The following is an 18,998-nucleotide window of genomic DNA, read 5'->3' as shown; positions in this document are numbered from 1 at the left end:
AAAAGCAATGTTGATGCAATTCATGTGAAATTATGGATTATTCTGAAAGTGGTAGAGAAAAGTTGCTGCTATTATATAACACATTTTCCATCTAAAATTTATTCTAAATAATTGATCAGTGTTTTTTAAATTTTCTTTTTTATATATCTGCGAATTTGGTGTTTTATTACATCTTTGTAACTTTTATTCAAAAATGAATAAAAAAATTTTATTAATTTCGAAAAAAAATTATTTAATTTTTTTTTTTTTTTATCTTTATTAATAAAAATGTTGGCACTAATGCACTTTAATAAACCGGGAGTTTTTTTTTTGTTTTTTTTTTTCCATTTTCGAAAGATTTATAATAGTGAGAAGGGGGAGAGAAGCCAAATTTTAATGATTTTTTTTTTTTTTTTTTTTTTTTAAACAAAACTTTTTTAATAATTCAAAACAAATTCAGTAATCTAACGAACTAACACAATAGAAGACATTACTTATCGAAACATTTATTGGATTATGATGGATGTATATTTTTGCGATGAAGATTGATAATTATTTATTGTATTATCTGGACTATTATTCTCATCTTGGTTGTTTTTTCCACAATATGCATTCATCATATGAAAAACAGAATGGATCCGAATTTATAAAAAAAAAAAAAAAAAAAAGACTTGGTGCTATTTGCGTTTGGAATTTCTAACGTTTGGAAAGCAAAAAAAAAAAAAAATTTCACTATTCACCAATAACATCCAGTGTGAATGCACCTGAAGATGGTTGGAGGTTACATCGGCTGAAACGTTATGAAAAAAAAACAACCAAGATGAGAATAATAGTCCAAATAATACAAAAAAAATTATCAATCCTCATCTCAAAATATATATTCATCTTATAAAAAAAAAAAACAGAATGGACCCGGATTTATTTTAAAAGATAAAATAAACTTGGCGCTATTTGCGTTTTGAATTAATTTAAATTTTAAACATTTAGAGTAACAATATTTCAAAATAAACTTTTGTAATTTACAAATAAGATGTAACATTTCTATACTTCAAAATAATTAAATTTTATAAATGCAACAGCCAAATGAGAATATTTTTAAATGTTTGCAGCCATTTTATTTTTTAATAACTTTATTTGTGTTCAACTAAAACACTCATAATTTGTCTTTTTTAATTTTTTTTTTTAATTATTTAATTTTTTAATTATTTTTGTTTTTTAAAGTTTAAAGACGTTTATATTTTGATATGTATCAGAAATTATTCAATAAAAAAAAAAATCTTTAGACATTTGACTGTCTTTTTCTTGCCAGAATTCTTCCAAAAATGAAAACAAAAAAAATTCTGGTTAGTTAAAATGGTAAAAATCATTTTATTAATAAAAAAAAATTTATTTTAAATGTTTTCCAATTTATTTGTTTATTTATTAATTTTATATGAAAAAACATATTTAAGAAAATAGTGACGAAAGCAGAAAATATCTACTTTAGGATGCCGATCTTACACAGCAATTCAACTGCCTAAAATAAAATTTAAAAATGTAATGTTATGATCAAATTCAGTGCTTAATCAATAATCTGAAGATATTTTATTTCTTTTAATTAAATAACAAAAATTTTAGACTGGATCAATGTGTTGTATCTGTTTTCCAAATATTAACTAGAATAATCTCTAATAAAACATTTCGGCATTTGTGTTATTTTGGGCAATATTTTTTTTTTTTCATTTTTGAAGAACTGTTTTCAGAGCAGGTGGAAACAAAGCAAGAAGACCCTAAACTTTTTCAAGAGATTTCTGTGAAAATGAATGTGACTACTTTGAATACTTTTGGACCAGAAAAAATACGGTACTTATGCTCTTAAAAAGCCATTCTTAACACGAGGAGGATGTTTTTATAACCATACTGTACTTTCATCTAACCATTTAAAAAAAAAAAATCGTAAAACTTGAATTCAACTTGAAAAAAACTTTTTTTTTTAAATAGTACGGTAACATAAGTGCATAAGCACCAAAAACCTAGTCTTTTTTGCAATACCAAAGATTTTGTCTTCCCCCGACACCTGCATCTGCGGGGATGAAATATATTACAACAAATATAAGAAATGATGGATTCAAATGGGATAGTTCAAAAAGATGTCCGGAGATTCTTTTTTTCATTTAAGAATTTTCTTAATTTTAATTCAATAAATGTTCAGATAATTATTTTGTGTTTTATTACTTAAATGTATTTTTATTTAAGTCATGTGAAACTTTGACATTTTCTGATAAGGTTTTCTTGATTTGTCTCTTCCTGTTCGGAAAGGAGTTCTTCAAAAATGAAAACAAAAAACTTGTCAAAAATAACAAATGCACAAGTGCCAACATATGACCTCACTCAGGATTTTTTTAAATATATATATATATATATATATATATATAATTCCTTATTCATCCACCATTGTTGTTGATTTTCAGTTTCTGTTCACTTTTTTCTTCAATCATTTTGGTTTATTTCCTGAAGTTTCATTTTGTGTAAAGAACCCAATCAAAAATATTTGTTTGCTAATAAATGGTTCGAACAATATTCAAGAGTTATAAGATAACTACATGTATACATAAAAAAATTATAAATTTCTGAATGTGCTTGAAAACATTTGATATCATTTGAAACGCATGATACAGAAATAGCATGGTCAACGTTATTGGAATTAAAAATGAATGTTGTTGAACAACATAAGAGTTGTTCTTTCAAATTTGAAAAGATAAAAGTATGTAATTTGGTAATGTGAAGACACAACGGTCTAGAAAGAAAATGTCTGCAGAGTTCTTAGAATGCGTCCAATATGGCTTGTAAATGATATTTATGACATTGTTTGGAATTCTATAAATATTCCAGATCAAACTGATGGTGTTTTGAAGGTTTAGAGTTCAATCCTTAGTAAATGCAAGAACACTTATTTTTTACAGTAATGTGTAATCAATGGCCTATAAAGAAGATCGAGTTCTTAGAATACGTCCAACGTGTCTATGTTTAAGATAATTATTTTATGTCATGAAGCTGTCTGATTTAAGGGATCGCCAAGCATCGTTAATCCTTTATGACCTGAATTATGATCTAGATGATTAAATAAAAAATTGTTAATTTTAGTTAATTTAAAGAGTAGTAGTGTGTGTGTGGAACGGCACTAAACCTATTTGGGTTTAACCGGCTTCCTCCAAGGGAGGAAGTTCAATGGGAATATGGAATTCACAAAGTGGTCCCCAGTCACATGTATATCTCTGTTAGGAGAGATGACGATGTTAGGTTTTTGCAACTCTTGCAGGGAGGTGTCCATGTCCACCTACATACAGGGCCCGGAATTCCAAATTGGTCACCCATTTTAGTAATAACCAGGCTCAGCATTGCTTAACTTTAAAGAGTAATGATACTATGATTGCCTTGAAACTGGAAAAATTATGAAGTTCAATAGTTAAACTACCACGGAGACTTTTTTGCATTTCATAAACTTGCCTTGATTATTATCCATAGTGCTCGAAAAAAGTGTTTATGACAGCAAATAAAATCTTCCACTCCTTGAGACAGATTGCGGGCATACTGAATGTAAGCAATGGACAGTTGCAATCTGGAGATATCTGGCATCGACCCAGATACTAAACTAATATGTATAAGGCATGTTTTAATCAATTCATGCTCTTATATTCATTTATTTACGATTGAACGAATTAGTTCAACCAGGTCATAAAAGGTTAATAGCTAATTCTTGGTGGTGTGAAATCTGTAATTTATGTTATTCATAGTCAATTGATAGTTGCAGAGGAAAACGTTCGAAAGGTGGATTTCATTGCAATTCTGAATTTTTGAGATGAGATGTGAATGTTTGTGTTATGTTGATTGATCGGACGATTATTCTCATCTTGGGTGTTATTAGCACAATGTTTCGGTCGCTGCAACCTGCGACCTTCTTCGGGTGTTGAAAACATGCTTCTTTTTCTCTACTGAAAAAGAAAAGAAAAAGAAGCATGTTTTCAACACCCGAAGAAGGTCGCAGGTTGCGGCGACCGAAACATTGTGCTAATAGTCTGCTTAATAAACATAATGCAACCATGGATTTCATTGTTCAATATTAAAAAAAAAAAACATTTTGGTGAAGCAAACTTTTCTTACAATTTTCTTTATAATTTATATGTGGAATAAGGATTTCTTTCAGTTTTAGTTTTTACATACAACCAAGTCTTTATTTCTTGCCTGCGGTGTCTACATAATATTGTTGATTCCATGAACGATTTTAAACAAGGCAGAATTGTCTGCTTTCACTTTACATCTTCTGTTATCGTCTGTGTGAGTATTTTCTTTACTCATAGCTGGAGAGGAACACAGTTGACTTCATACCTTCCCTTTGACGAAACTTGAACATGACGAAGTTGCAGTTATCATTGGTGACTATTACTATTTCACTTCACTTCTTTTTTTTTTCTATTTTACTTCAGTAAGTTTGAAGAGATCAAGGGGCTCCCTCCTGGATCTAACACTTTATTCTGTTATAATTTAAATTTATATCCGAGGTCTCTTTAAAGAATAGATACTGTTCCCTTTATGGCTGCTATTTGTATTTCGTTAAAGCTTGGTCTTCCAGGAATTGCTTCTAAGTATTTATGAAGATTCTTTTTTATTAAGCCAGTTGCTCCTATCACAACCGGTATAATGTTTATTTCTTTCAGAGACCATGTCGTTTTTAGATCATTTTTAGGTCCTGATATTTTGTTATCTTTTCCTGTTCAGCTCTGTTAAGGCCAAAATCATCTGGGACTATTACATTGACAATGAGTGCAGTTCTTTCGGGCATGTGCGTGTGTAATAATTAGGGTTACGACATGAGAATATTCTTATTGTTTTGACTAGAGTATATATCCGACACAGTTAGACATAGTAATGTGGTTCTGGATTGATTAACTATCTAAAAATATATTAGACAACCTGATATATACTCAAGAATCAAAATAATGAAAACAATATTCTCTTGTCATAGCCTAGTGATAATCCAGGTTAAAGATGTATTTGCAGGCTAACGTTACAATTTCAACCAGGTTTATATCGTAGTGAGCAAGAGTAAATACAGCTATCTATATATTAACACCGTAATACATTTAATGGCCGTACGTTTCAAGATTATAAATTATTCGATTGGGAGATCCTATTTATTAAATAGGAGGTTAAAAGGTGATAATATGCTACGAACATTAAATCAGTATATAGATATGCTAATTTAATGTTCATAGTATGTTATCGCTAGGGCTAAGACAACAGCATATTCTTTTCATTGTTTTGACTCTCGAGTGTGTATCCGTTGATATCTTATATGCTTTTATATAGAGTGATGTGCTTCTTGGTTGATTAACTGTGTCGGATATATACTCGAGCGTCGAAACAATGAAAAGAATATTCTGTTGTCATAGCGCTAGTTATTATCTTCTATTCTCCTTTTTAATAAATAGGATCTCCCGATAACTGAAGACGCGATGTAAATAAAATAAAATAAAATTTTTAAAAATGGTGTCGCCTTTGGGCCATATGTAAAACTAAAATACCTTCTTTGTCTTCTGGCTAGGATCCAAGGGTAGTATCTGTTCTGTCTAAAGATGGTATAATGATATGAGGTTTCTGTTCGCACCTGGCATCCATATAATGGAAATATATTACAGATATCGGAGATAAACCGGAATAACCAAATATATTCTGACACTACATTAACCACGGTATTGATGCTGGAGTCCCTCAGGGGTCCATCCTGGGTCCAACTCTCTTCCTGATCTACATCAATGATCTCCCAAAACACATACTTAAATCATTTGTTGACATCTATGCTGATGACACGACCATCTATGGCAACACATCAAAGACCGTAAATGACAAAGTTCTCTCTAATTCTCTTTCCTCTGATCTTGAGCACGTGGTACAATGGGGTAAGAGGTGGCTGGTCACTTTTAATGCATCCAAAACCAAGCTTCTATCTTTGCATCATTAACGCTCTGATCCCCATCTGGCATCAATTGAAATGGATGGCTCTCGTCTTGGAGAGGCTCCATGTTTTGACAAGCTTCTGGGTTTGACCTTTACTCCTGATCTGAAATGGAACACGTACATAAAGTCTGTTGCCAGGGACGCTGGGAAAATGGTGGGATCCTTCTACCACTCCAGAAGATATCTCACTACTGATGCAATTCTCTATCTGTATAAAAGCCAAGTACGTCCAGGGATGGAGTACTGCTGCCACATCTGGGCAGGAGCTGCTAAAAACAGCCTATCCTGCCTTGACAGAGTACAAAATAGACTTCGTGGCTTAGTGGGGGATACCCTTTTCTCTTCTCTGCAAACTCTCTCCCACAGAAGAGACGTTGCGAGCCTGTCTTTGTTTTATCGCTATTTCTATGGCAGGTGCTCGTCTGAGCTCCAATCCCTCGTCCCCAGTCGCCAATCTTTCACAAGAAACACCCGTCTGGCTGAAACTACTGTCAATAATTTTCCCCACTCTTTATCTGTGCCTAAATCCAAACGTAGATTCCATGAGCAAAGCTTCTTTCTTAGAACTGCACACCAATGGAACTCTCTGCCGCTTGCCTGTTTCCCACCTGACTACAACTTGGACGTCTTCAAGTCCAACATAAACAAACTCCTGACAAACCGCCCCCTTAAGTAAGACACTCTATCAAAACCCCCAATACTAATGATTACTACAATACTATCTCATTGATTACTGTACACGCAATAACCCTTATCCCTGAGTGGCCTTTGGGCCTTGATAAGTGGTGACCCCCATGTAAAAAACAAACAACAAAAAAAAACAGATTATTTAGATAAATACTTTTACAGTTTTAACAAAAGGGCTACAATAATATCACAGGGTCTCCATTCATGCTGAATGTTCACAGAATGCCTAGCAGTAATATAGTATATATGAAAGATGCCGCTGTGGAATTTCCACAGGTCCGGCTAGATTATATCAATATTTTTATTTATACAGACATGTACAAAGCATGTAATACGGACATGACGATGTTCCAATACCTAGTTATTAAAAACTAGGATCTCTAAAGTCTTTTCATCTGAGATTTTAGTTTTTAGATTGAAACAGCATCATGTCAGCATCACAGCATTTATGCAGGTCTTCCTCTCTCTCATATATATATATATCTCACAAGTTAGTTAAAAACAAAGTGATCAATTGAAGTTTCTACAAGATTTAATATAAAGTATTTTATTTAATATTAAACATTTCAGTGTCTGTTGGGTGGACATGGTTTCAGTGATCTTGTCATGTTGGATATGGGGTAGAAACTTGTAGAAATAGATTGATTTTTCAAAACCTTTCAGTAGGTAAAGCCTTTGCTTGAGGGATGGAAATATATATATATATATATATATATATATACACGTTTATATGCCCATTGGGAGAGTGTAACTCCCATAATAACATTGAAGCTAATAGCTATATTTGTTTTACAAGCACTACCTTATCTCGCTATCTTGCCATGCATCTTGTAAATTTTACCTCAATTTATCAACATCTACAAATTATAACTGACCCCCTCCCATATTCAAGACAAATCTGTGGTTTGAGTTGTCCCCCTTTGCAAATTGGCTGTTTGGAGAAATAGAAAACTAGATGGCTCTGGTTGATAGTCAATTTGCATAAGTGGAGAAATGGGCAGCATATAAACGGTACTTTTTTTCTAAGCAGAGGGGAAGAGCGTAGAGAGTGAAACGACGGTTGGAAGAAGTGACAGCAAATTCTTTTTGTGACGGTGAATTATTTTTGGACGTTGAAAAGCTCGACCTTTTGGAAGGAACAGCTGTGTCTTATATATATATTTTTTTTTAATTTCTTTTTTTTTCTACTTCACTACAAGCTATTTCGCCGGGAAGTATGGAAGCAAAGAGGATCAGCAGTGAAATGCTTAAGACGTTCTCTGGAGAGGGAGATGTTATAACCTGCTGACCTAGGTTAAACTTGTCGCTAAGTTGCGGGACATCGCGGATGTAGCCAGCTTGATACCGCTGTATCTTGATGGTGATGCTCTGGCCCTATATCTGGAGATGCGGGAGGAGGATCGACTGTCTGCTGATGCCATTGAGGAAAAGTTGAAGGAAGCATTTACCGAAGGACCGTTTGTGGTATATGGCAAATTAAGCCGTATGGTGTGGACCGGAGAGCCTGTCGATGTTTACGCCAACAATATCAGGAGGTTGACGGAACTAGCAGGATTCAATGGAGGAGGCCGTCGACAGATGGTTAAGATGGCCTTTATCAATGGCTTCCCGGACCATATTTCTATAGCTCTGCAGCAACTGCACGGTGTAAATACTATGGAGGTGGTGGAGTTGATTACACAGGCTAGGGTGCTGGCCAGGAAAAAAGAGTGAGCAGGGAATCGTAGCTGTCGCTCAACGAAGCAATCTGCAACAGGAAATTGTGAAGGACGAAAAGCAGAGAGGACTGTGGCAGAGACCCAGGTTCTCTGGCAGATGCTACCGATGCCAAGGCCCCCATAGGGCGAGGGAGTGCAGGGAGCCAAAGCCAGAAGTCACGTGTTACCGCTGTGGGGAAGTCGGCCACATCAGCAGATTCTGTACCCAGGGAAGCCACTGCGCCGGTGGCTACCCCACTTATTCGATGAAGGCGCTTCAGGGTATGTCACCACAAGTAGAGGTGACCCTAAATGGACGAAGTGCAAAAGCCCTTGTCGACACGGGCTGTACTTCAACAATTGTCACCAAAGACATGGTTGACACATGCAATGGAACCAGCAGCATTACGGCAGTTGACGGCAGAGAGGTGAAGTGCAATGGCACAAGTATTGTTTGGTTGATGGTACATGGGATGTCACTAACAATCCAGGCGATTGTTATTAACAAAATTGTCACGGGTGTCGATGTGGTGCTAGGGATGGATGCAATTGCTCAACTAGGGGGCGTTACGGTATATAGGAACTCCGTGAGATTTGGAGGACATCAAGGGGCTGCAGGTGTGCAATTCGAAAAAGGTGTCACAGGAACGGCCGGGTTAGACAAAAGTTGCACGATAGAGAACCAAGATTTCTCTGCACACTTTGATGGTGAGAAATGGACAGTCAAGTGGGCATGGAAGGGAGAACCTCCCATACTGAACAACAGAGTGGAATGCTACGAGCATACATTGCGAGGAGGCACAAGAGTTGAATTTGAGAAGGAGGTGGACCGATGGATCTCTGAGGGGATTTTAAGACCATGGACGGAGAAGGTGGAAGGTGTGCTGCCGTTAATGGCGGTTGTTCAGCCCACAAAACAAAATGTTCGGCCAGTACTGGACTTCAGGGAGCTGAACATACACGTTGCGTGTCACACGGGAGGTGATGTGATGGACGTGTGCGGAGAGACCATGCGAGAGTGGAGGCAGATTCAGAAGGCTGCGATGATTGTAGATTTAAAATCTGCATACCTACAGATCCACATTTCACAGGAATTCTGGAAATACCAGCTGGTCAGATACAAGGGCCGAACGTACTGCCTAACTAGGTTGGGTTTTGGCCTGAATTCTGCACCAAAAATCATGGCAACGATCCTCAAAACGGTGCTAAGCAAGGAGGACGCAGTCAAAAGAACCACCAGTTCCTACATTGATGATATTTTGGTGGATGAGACGGTAACAACTGCGGAGGATGTAGTAAAACACCTCAACAGCTTTGGGCTAATTGCAAAACGCCCGGAATCGTTGGAGGGAGGAGCTGTGTTAGGGCTCCAACTAAGAAAGGACCAGATAGGACGGTTAGTGTTCCGGAGGGGAAATGAGATCCCGGAGGTATCGGAAAAATTGAGCAGGCGAGAACTCTTCTCAATATGCGGAAGACTGGTGGGGCATTACCCTATTGCAGGATGGCTACGGACTGCATGTAGTTATATCAAAAGGCTAGCTAGTGGAGCGAAGTAGGAGGATGAAGTTGATAAAGAGACTGTGGACATTATGAGAGAGATTATTGAAGAGATGAAGAGGGAGGATCCAGTGAGAGGTGTTTGGCATGTACCCAACAGTGCAGAAGGTGTTGTGTGGTGTGATGCAAGCTGTATAGCAGTGGGGGTCACCTTGGAGATAGGTGGTGTTACTGCAGAAGATGCTGCTTGGTTGCGGAAGAAGGACGACGTGGCTCACATAAATTTGGCGGAACTGGATGCGGTTATGAAGGGCATCAACTTAGCCTTGAAATGGGGGCTACAGAATGTTGAGGTGAGGACCGACTCAGCCACTGTGTTCTCTTGGATCCAGTCCGAAGCTACAGGAGAAAGGAGGGTGAAGAGGAAAGGCGCTGCTGAGATGCTAGTAAAGCGTCGATTGATGATGTTAAGGGAGCTGATTAGGGAATTTGATCTTCAACTTAGGGTCACTATCATTCCTTCAGCGAAGAACAGAGCAGATGTGATGACGAGGGTGCGGAAGACCTGGCTAAAGGCGCCGAATGAGGCGGCTGTTGCAATACATTGTTTGAATGAAGACACTCTGAAGGATTTGCATGACATGCACCATTTTGGAGTGGATAGAACCTTGTTCTTGGCCAGGAAGGTGGACCCCAGAATCACAAAGGAGGCCGTTAGGACAGTGGTTAAGAGATGCAGCCGGTGTCAATCAATCGACCCTGCGCCGAGCAGACACGAAACTGGTGAGGTTCAGGTGGCAAAGAACTGGAGCAGGTTGGCAATAGACGTAACGCACTATCGACAGAGGCCGTATCTGTCAATGGTCGACTGTGGAACAGGAAGAGTAGCCATTTGGAGGGAAATCAAGGCGGAAAATGCAGGTGAAATTGCAAAGGTCTTGGAAGAGGTGTTTTTGGAGAGGGGTCCAGTGACGGAAGTGCTAATGGACAATGAAACTGCCTTTCGCTCAGCTGCCATGGAGAATGTGTTGGATAAGTGGGGAGTGCGGTGCTATTTCAGGGCTGCATATAGACCAGGCGGAAACGGAATTGTGGAATGGCATCACAGGACCATTAAGGCTATAGCTGAAAGGGGCCAGATTTTGCCGCCAGAAGCTGTCTTCTGGTATAATATGGCTCCAAAGTCAGGGTAAAAAGTGGAGTCAGTGCCACTGAGGGCAGTCTTCAAGTATGAGTGGCGGGATCCCCGAACTGCACAGGTACTCGCGGAGGAAGGCGAGAAGCAAGCGACTGTGCGAGTGGGAGGGGAAGTGTGGATCAAACCGCCTGACGCTCGCTGTACCACACGCTGGGGGAGGGGCATTGTGACAAGTGTTCAGTCCCCGAACAATGTATCTACCAATGGCATCCCTCGACACATTCTTGATGTGCGGCCGATAGTGGTGTCATCAGAGGAAGACAGCGACGTCGAGCCAAGTAGCGACGTTCACGAAGAGGCTCCGCGGAGATCGCAGCGAGAGAGACGGCCGCCATGTTGGTCGAGCAACTACGTGATGGGTTGACATGTGTAGATCGTGTAGATCAAGGGGGCATGTGGTTTGAGTTGTCCCCCTTTGCAAATTGGCTGTTTGGAGAAATGGAAAACTAGATGGCTCTGGTTGATAGTCAATTTGCATAAGTGGAGAAATGGGCAGCATATAAACGGTACTTTTTTTCTAAGCAGAGGGGAAGAGCGTAGAGAGTGAAAAGACGGTTGGAAGAAGTGACGGCAAATTCTTTTTGTGACGGTGAATTATTTTTGGACGTTGAAGAGCTCAACTTTTTGGAAGGAACAGCTGTGTCTTATATATATATTTTTAAAATTTCTTTTTTTTTTCTACTTCACTACAAAATCCTAGTTAATAACATGGAATAATTCTGAAACAAATTTTAAAAAGTTAAAAATATTCAAAGGCATCTAACATAAAAGCTCAACAACCTACTATTAATAATATTTTTAAATGGTTGGTTTAATATTATTCTTATCCAGTGATCCAAATTTTGACACAAAATTTAGACTGCTAATGGTTTTCCTCCAACACTCTGGCATCTAAATAAATACTGGTCCCAAAGATTTTTCTTCTGCAGCCTTTCAGCCTACTTTGATGATTTGACGAAGATTCGAAAACGTTCATGATACCTATGAAACTTACACTAATATTTTGATTTCCACATAAAAATAAGAAAAATCATAAAAAAGAAAATAGCATACACAAACTCTTTCTTATTTTTAACAATGATGATTTTTAAATAAGAAATTGCTGCCTAAAATACACATTTATAATCGTAATTTTTTTGGTGGGTATAAAATTTTAATTGTGCAATTAGGAAGGGAAGATTTAATTTTGAATATTCATGATTAAAATTGATAAGAGAGGGGGGGGACAACCAGTTTCGCCCTCACACGTTATGAGTTGCATTCAGGTTTTTTGTTTTTTTTATTAATGGAAAAAAAAAAATAAAATTAAGGGGAAATAAATAAAATCAGCGTTATAACATACTAGCTGGTTACTCAGTTTTGTCTAATCATACAGTATGTTTAAACATGATATTTTAATTTATGCAGACTGCGTATGTATTATTATGGAATCGATACTCTATTGATTATTATATATCACAAGAAACAATTTTTCCGGTGGACTAATTCGCAAAAAAAGTTTTTTAAATAATAATAATAATGCTGTTCATCAAATTCCGTGGTTATTTACAATATCACGTCATCTGATATTTGGGTTTGACAATAAATGCCCTGAAAAGGTCACTTCTGATTGATATTTAGTTTTAAAATGTGCAAACAAAAAAATGATTTGCGGTGATTTTAAATGGTACCTCTTCTCTTATCGTAAATTGAACTTATAAGAAAAGAATTTAAATAAAATGTTGAGGTACACCCGGGCTTAAACAGGGGATCATTCAACTTGTAGTCAGATGTTCTACCACTGAGCTATATCTCCAAATGACAATAAATCTGTTTGTTTTTTTTTTTTAAAGAAATGATTTTCTGAGATTTTATTATTTCCCTTGGCCAGTGTAACGTAAAATATTCCCCTGTAAAAATTCTTTTTATCTAATTTAAGATCGGATTTTTTTCAAAAATGATTTACTGAGATTTGATTATTTCCCTTCACCGGTGTAATGTAAAATATTCCCTTGTAAAAAATCTTTTATCTATAAGAGAGAAAGATCATTTTAAGATTGGATTTTTTCGAGTTTTGATACTTATATGAATTTATGTAGAAAACATATCTAAGAACACTGCCAGACATAAATTACATTTGTGTGAAATTTGCAAAAGATAGGCTCAGCTGTTTCAGAACCTCTGAGGAAGGAACTTACACACACACAAAGTGATTTTTATATAATAGTAGATAGATATGAAATGGTGGAATATCTTAAAAGCTAATCACATTAGGTATGAACGTCATTAGCCGCTATGATATTTTTCTTTGTGTGTGCATTTACTTTATTTCCTTACAATATATACCAATCCTTAAAAAGCTTAGTGTAATTAGAGCCAAATAGTGAATGAATGAAAAGTCTATATTTCATAGTTCATGATGTTGACCATCTTATAATTTATTCCTTTAATTCAGTTGACATTTACAGTTCTTGAAGTATCTGTTTCGTAGATTGATTATATATATATATATATATATATATATATACATACATATTCCAGATTGAGAGATATCGAAAAATGAATAATTGAATTTCAACAAAGGTCGTTGATAGTGCCCAATCAAGGAGAGCAAATTATAGTTTTTGTTATTCTTTATGTAAATACAGTCATATCTTGCTGCGGTGTGCAGACTGTTTCGATCATAATGGATCTCATCAGGCAAGAAAATTTAAAAATTCAAAAATTAAAAATGGTTCAAGGCCATTTTTAATTTTAGAGGAGATATACTTTGCCATGACTGGCATGAAGCGAGGTTAACGATCTTATGGATTTAAAATTAATTACAAAAATCAAATTTTATTTCAAGAAGGGGAGGTAAAAAGATGTTTTGGGGGGAAGAATTAGAGAGGGTGATAAGAGGAGAAGTATAACAAATATATAGAGGGGAGTATGAATTTGCTAAGATATATATATATATATATATATATATATATATATAATCATAACGCTGGTTTCATTTTAAACTAGAAGGGGTGGGAGGGACTTGACCTTGCTGATCGTAAAATATGCTTAGATGTATTTTGATTCATGCAGGTTGCATATTTACTCTTACAATTTTCTATTAGCTATTATATTGTACCTAATATATAGTGATTTCAAGAGTTAAGAAAAAAAATGACTGAGGTACCATCAGCTAGAATCAAAACCAAAACATTTAGCGTGCCAGTCACGTTCTCTACCGTTTGAGCTAACCTGACAGACAAATAAAAAGTCTTACAATTAAACCACTTTTAGCTGTTATGCATGCCAATGAATGCATGAATATGTCGGCAAGTTGAAATGAAAATTTTGCATTTCAATTTGCCGACTTCTTTATGCATTATTCATCCATTCAAACAAAGATTTAGTTATAAACGTCCTTGGTGTATCATTACTAGGGCTATGACAACAAAATATTCTTTTCGTTGTTTTGACTCTCGAGTCAAAGATCCGACACAGTTAGACACAGTTAATCAACCGAGAATCACATCACTTTACATAAAAGCATATAAGATATCAACGAATACACACTCGAGAGTCCAAACAATGAAAAGAATATGCTGTTGTCCTAGCCCTAATGATTACTATTTCCTGTTAATTTCAGTGTTATGTGACTAGTAGTTTAAGAGTTTATCGGTTGAATATTTATACACAGACAGACACATGCATTTGTTATATATATATATATAGTTCCCTTTATGGTTTTTTTTGTCTTTCTCTTATTTTTAGTCATAAATATTATAAGAATGTCTTTTTTCCTTCCCAATTGTTGTTCCAAATAAAAAAAAAGATTACAAAGTTGCTGTTGGAAATCTTAAATATAAAAGCTAACTGCAGAGCAGGTCATACATAAAACGTAAAAGTAAAAAAATCTAATACAAATTTTGTACAATCTCATAAATGGATTTCAATCTAGTGCGGGCCTCATTAGCAGAGATGAGCTAGTCTCATCTAATAAGGCCCGCACTGGGTTGAAATAAATTTATTAGATTGGGCTAAATTTGTGTTATTTTCCTTTTAACCTTTATCTATATATCTATAAAAGTGAGAATGTGTGTGTGCATGTGTGTGTGTGTGTGTGTGTGTGTGTGAGGACACTTCTCAACCTATATACTCAACGAATTTTTTATCTACAGATTTGAAATTTGGTATACAGGGTATTCAGACATGTGGAAAACTTCTTAATCGGTTTTCTTCCTGGAAAAAGGGGCTGCTAAGGGGGTAAAAATTAAAAAATTGATATATAGGAGTTATCAAACTTTTATCTATTTGTCAACTATTTTATGAATGTATATGTGTGAATCATTCTCATTACAGATTTCTTATGTAAAGAATTAGTAGGTTTGAAAACACTTTTAAAGATTGTGTCAAGTTGGCCTAATGGTTATTGTACTTGACTCACTATCTTTATGGTTTGGTTTCAATCTCAGCTAGAGTATTTTTTTTTTTTTTTTTTTTACTTACAAGAAGTGAGCTGTTTAGAAAAACATAATACCCGCATGCACATGTCTCACTGTCTCAGTCTCTGTATGAATTGAAATAATGACCGGGAAACGCTGGTCAGCCTGCTAGTGTGTGTGTGTATATATATATATATATATATATATAAGATGAGCATGTCCTCATTCGCAAGACATTTGACGGCACAAAATATTCCCGTCTATAGCTGATCAAGCTAAAATAAACATGGTTTGAATCTTGACATTTAGTCTGCTTTCAAAATATCTTTAATGATAATGTCACTGTCCACCAATATATTTATCATCTTATAAATAGTCTAACAGTTCGACCGGACCAGTAATCCTGACGTCACATACTTCTTGGTCTGCCTCCTCGGCTGAATGTCCTAGACTTACCATTTAGACACCATCCCTTTCCTCTTCTCTACAGGTCTGTCTTCCATTCCAGAACTGAACTTCTTCATACACCAAAAAGATAATTAAACTTTGAACTCCCATCCCCAGTACAATCTTAAAAAAAAAAAAAAAAAAAAAAAAAAAAACTTTTTTTGTTGTTTATTTTTTAAGCGTTTCTTCCTACTGTCAGCCTTGTTTTATCATAGAAAATTGTCTTGTAAGATTCAGTCTTTCATGGCTGTCATATTCGCAGATGTTCACCTCTGCACTCAATCTGACAGATCAAGAGCTCCTATAAAGACCCTTTTCTGTCAGGATGAGGTATGGTCCGGATCAGTCCTAGGATATGTACCCTCTCAGGTATTACTGTCTCGCTTATTAGGAGTTGGTTTATCCCTAATATACATGGCTATTTATGAAAATAGCTATGAACAAACCCATTAATATTTCTCAGTAAGTGATTGGGGATAAACCAACCCCTCCTCATAAGTGAGGAGTTAATACCTGGGAGGATGCATCACCTAGGACTGAGCCGGGCCATACTTCATCCTGACAGAAAAAGGTCTCCATGAAAGCTCTTTTTCTATTTTCTAAATGCTCAACGTTAAGTTCTGTGCAGCCTCCCTACTGAACTACATCCCTGTTTTGTTATCCGTAAAAGAACATAGATAACGATTTGATTCTTAGCCTTCCACCCTTAACCAGCAAATCTGATTTATTTGAACAATTATTGTTTTGAATTTATTGGATACAGTTTCAAATGTAATCCAATCATATCGAGTATTTTATTGGGAGGAAATTGATATTGAATGCAACCTCCCCTCTACAAAGCTCCTATATCACCAATAACCCTTAAAACTAACCCCTTTTCCTTATTTAGAGTATGCCATTAACCACTAACCTATCTTAATTATCTCCCACTTAGGTTGCTGTTCTGTGTTACCCTTTAAAAAAAAATTAGGCATTATATACTTATCCCCTATTGGATATCAGTTTACTTTTGTGTAAGAAGTCAATTGTTCCAGAAGTCGTGAACACATTATCTCAAAAACTATTAAGAATATTAAAAAAAAAAGCATGCCGATATATATATATATGAGAGAGAGAGAGAGAAAGATTAATAATTTTAAATTATGAATCAGTTTCAAATGAAGAAACAAAATCAAATTGAGTGTACGATCGTTTCAAAAACAATATTCATTTTATTAATATTGACAAAAAATTGACAATGAAGGTTTTTTTTTTAAAATATTGTCTCCTCATCAGCACAAATGGGGTAGATATGGTAAGATACCAAAATAAACTAGCATTTTTGTAATAAGAAAGGTGGGTGAATCTTTACGGTGTAGGGGATGTCAATTGTTTTAAAGTTTGTCACTATATATATATATATATATATATATATATATATATATATATAGGCATGTTAATGGTCGTATTAATGAATATAATCATTTATATTAAAGTTGAACTTGACAAATTTAGTTTGCAAATCATGTCTTTCATTCAACATATATATGCAAGACTCTACCATGTCAACCATATTTAGGATTCGCCTTTTCCTGTCGCTCTTGGGCCACGTGTGTAATACGTCTCTCTCTGATCGTCTTTAACATGATCATTGGTTTTCACACACATCCTTCTTTTTATAATCTTTTTCTTTCATTCTTCCTGCTGTAATGTCACCTCGCACACAGCTCGATTATTTGCATACGTTGCTTGCTGATGCAGCATGTGCACCTGCACTCTGTTAGACAAACAAAATCGTTTTTTCTTTTTGCTTTTAGCGAAGTGAAAAAAGTGGCAATAGTTAAGATTTGGGGGTGGGGATGACATTTGTTGTTGATTAATGTATTCAATACATAAGATTAATCTAAGAACAAGTAGCAAGAATTATGGGAAGCCTTTGGCTGGTTTAATTCTTCTAAACTTGCAGAAATAAAAAAAAAATAACATGTATATGCAGAAAATGGAAAATTTCTTTTTCTTATTTTTGTATATTGTGCTTCTTTCAAACCATCAAAGGACCCAAATCATTTTGGTCCACTCTGTGCAAACAAAGGTTTGGTTTTTATTATGCAGATATGGTCCAGTTAAAATAATATAACAAGGCCGATAGCCATTAGTCGTGTGCTCTCGTGTAATGAATGAATGTGTGAATATAGGATTGACATGAAATTCTTAAAGATAAACTAAAATGACCGAAAAATGGGCTGAAATGACTTAAATAAATAAAAAGTAAATGACTTAGAATGACTTTAATGAACTTAAGGATGAATTGAATGACCTTACGAATGACTTGAATGCTTAAAAAATAACTGGAATCCTTCAAAAACAACTTGAATGATCAGGAGAATGACTTGAATGGCTTTGACACTGACTGGTTGTAAAGTGGGTAATAATTTTACATTAAATTAATACAGAAAAGTGATCCCCCACTTTATATCACAAACTTACAAACATAAGTACAGCATTTAGTAAGAACAGATACTACACTTTGATCTTGACCAAAAGGCCAAGAAAAGGGTAGGTATTTATTTGCTCCCCCACCGAGCAAATTGGACACAAGGCCGATTTTTAAAGTGAGGAGTGAAGGGGAAATGTGGACCAACTTCCCGGGGAGTAGGGGAGCTGGATAATGACAATTGGTATGAAGGGTTGCCCCTACATTGACCAAGGTCTTATATACGGGGTCGCCCCCACATATGGTCTTTGCTTGCAGTATCTGCCGGAACAGATACTATTTATTTGCTCCCCCACCGAGCAAATTAGGCACAAGGCCGATTTTTAATGTGAGGAGTGAAAGGGAAATGGGGACCAACTCCCCGGGGAGTAGGGGAGTTGGATAGTGACAATAGGTATGAAGGGTTGCCCCTACATTGACCAAGGTCTTATATGTGAGGTTGCCCACACATATGGTCTTTGCTTGCAGTATCTGCCGGAACAGATGCTACACTTTGTTCCTGGCCAAAAAGCCAAGAAAAGCTTAAAAAGCTAAGAACAGCATCTATTAACAACAGACCTTTGATCTTAACCAAAAAGACCAAACACAAAAGTGTTATGGACGGCCCGACGGAGTGACTTAGA

General features: G+C 35.9%; 1 pseudogene; it reads right to left on the bottom strand.

Moving 5' to 3' along the window:
- Window positions 1-18,333: 18,333 nt before the first annotated feature.
- Window positions 18,334-18,439, bottom strand: LOC145285324 (U2 spliceosomal RNA; annotated as a pseudogene).
- Between the last annotated feature and the right edge of the window lie 559 nt (window positions 18,440-18,998).

Source organism: Euprymna scolopes, chromosome 9, assembly GCF_053919585.1.
Source record: "Euprymna scolopes isolate OS-2025 chromosome 9, ASM5391958v1, whole genome shotgun sequence".
In the NCBI taxonomy this organism is placed as follows: domain Eukaryota; kingdom Metazoa; phylum Mollusca; class Cephalopoda; order Sepiida; family Sepiolidae; genus Euprymna; species Euprymna scolopes.
Note: the sequence above shows the minus strand (reverse complement) of the source record. Positions and strands in the feature narration are given on the sequence as shown.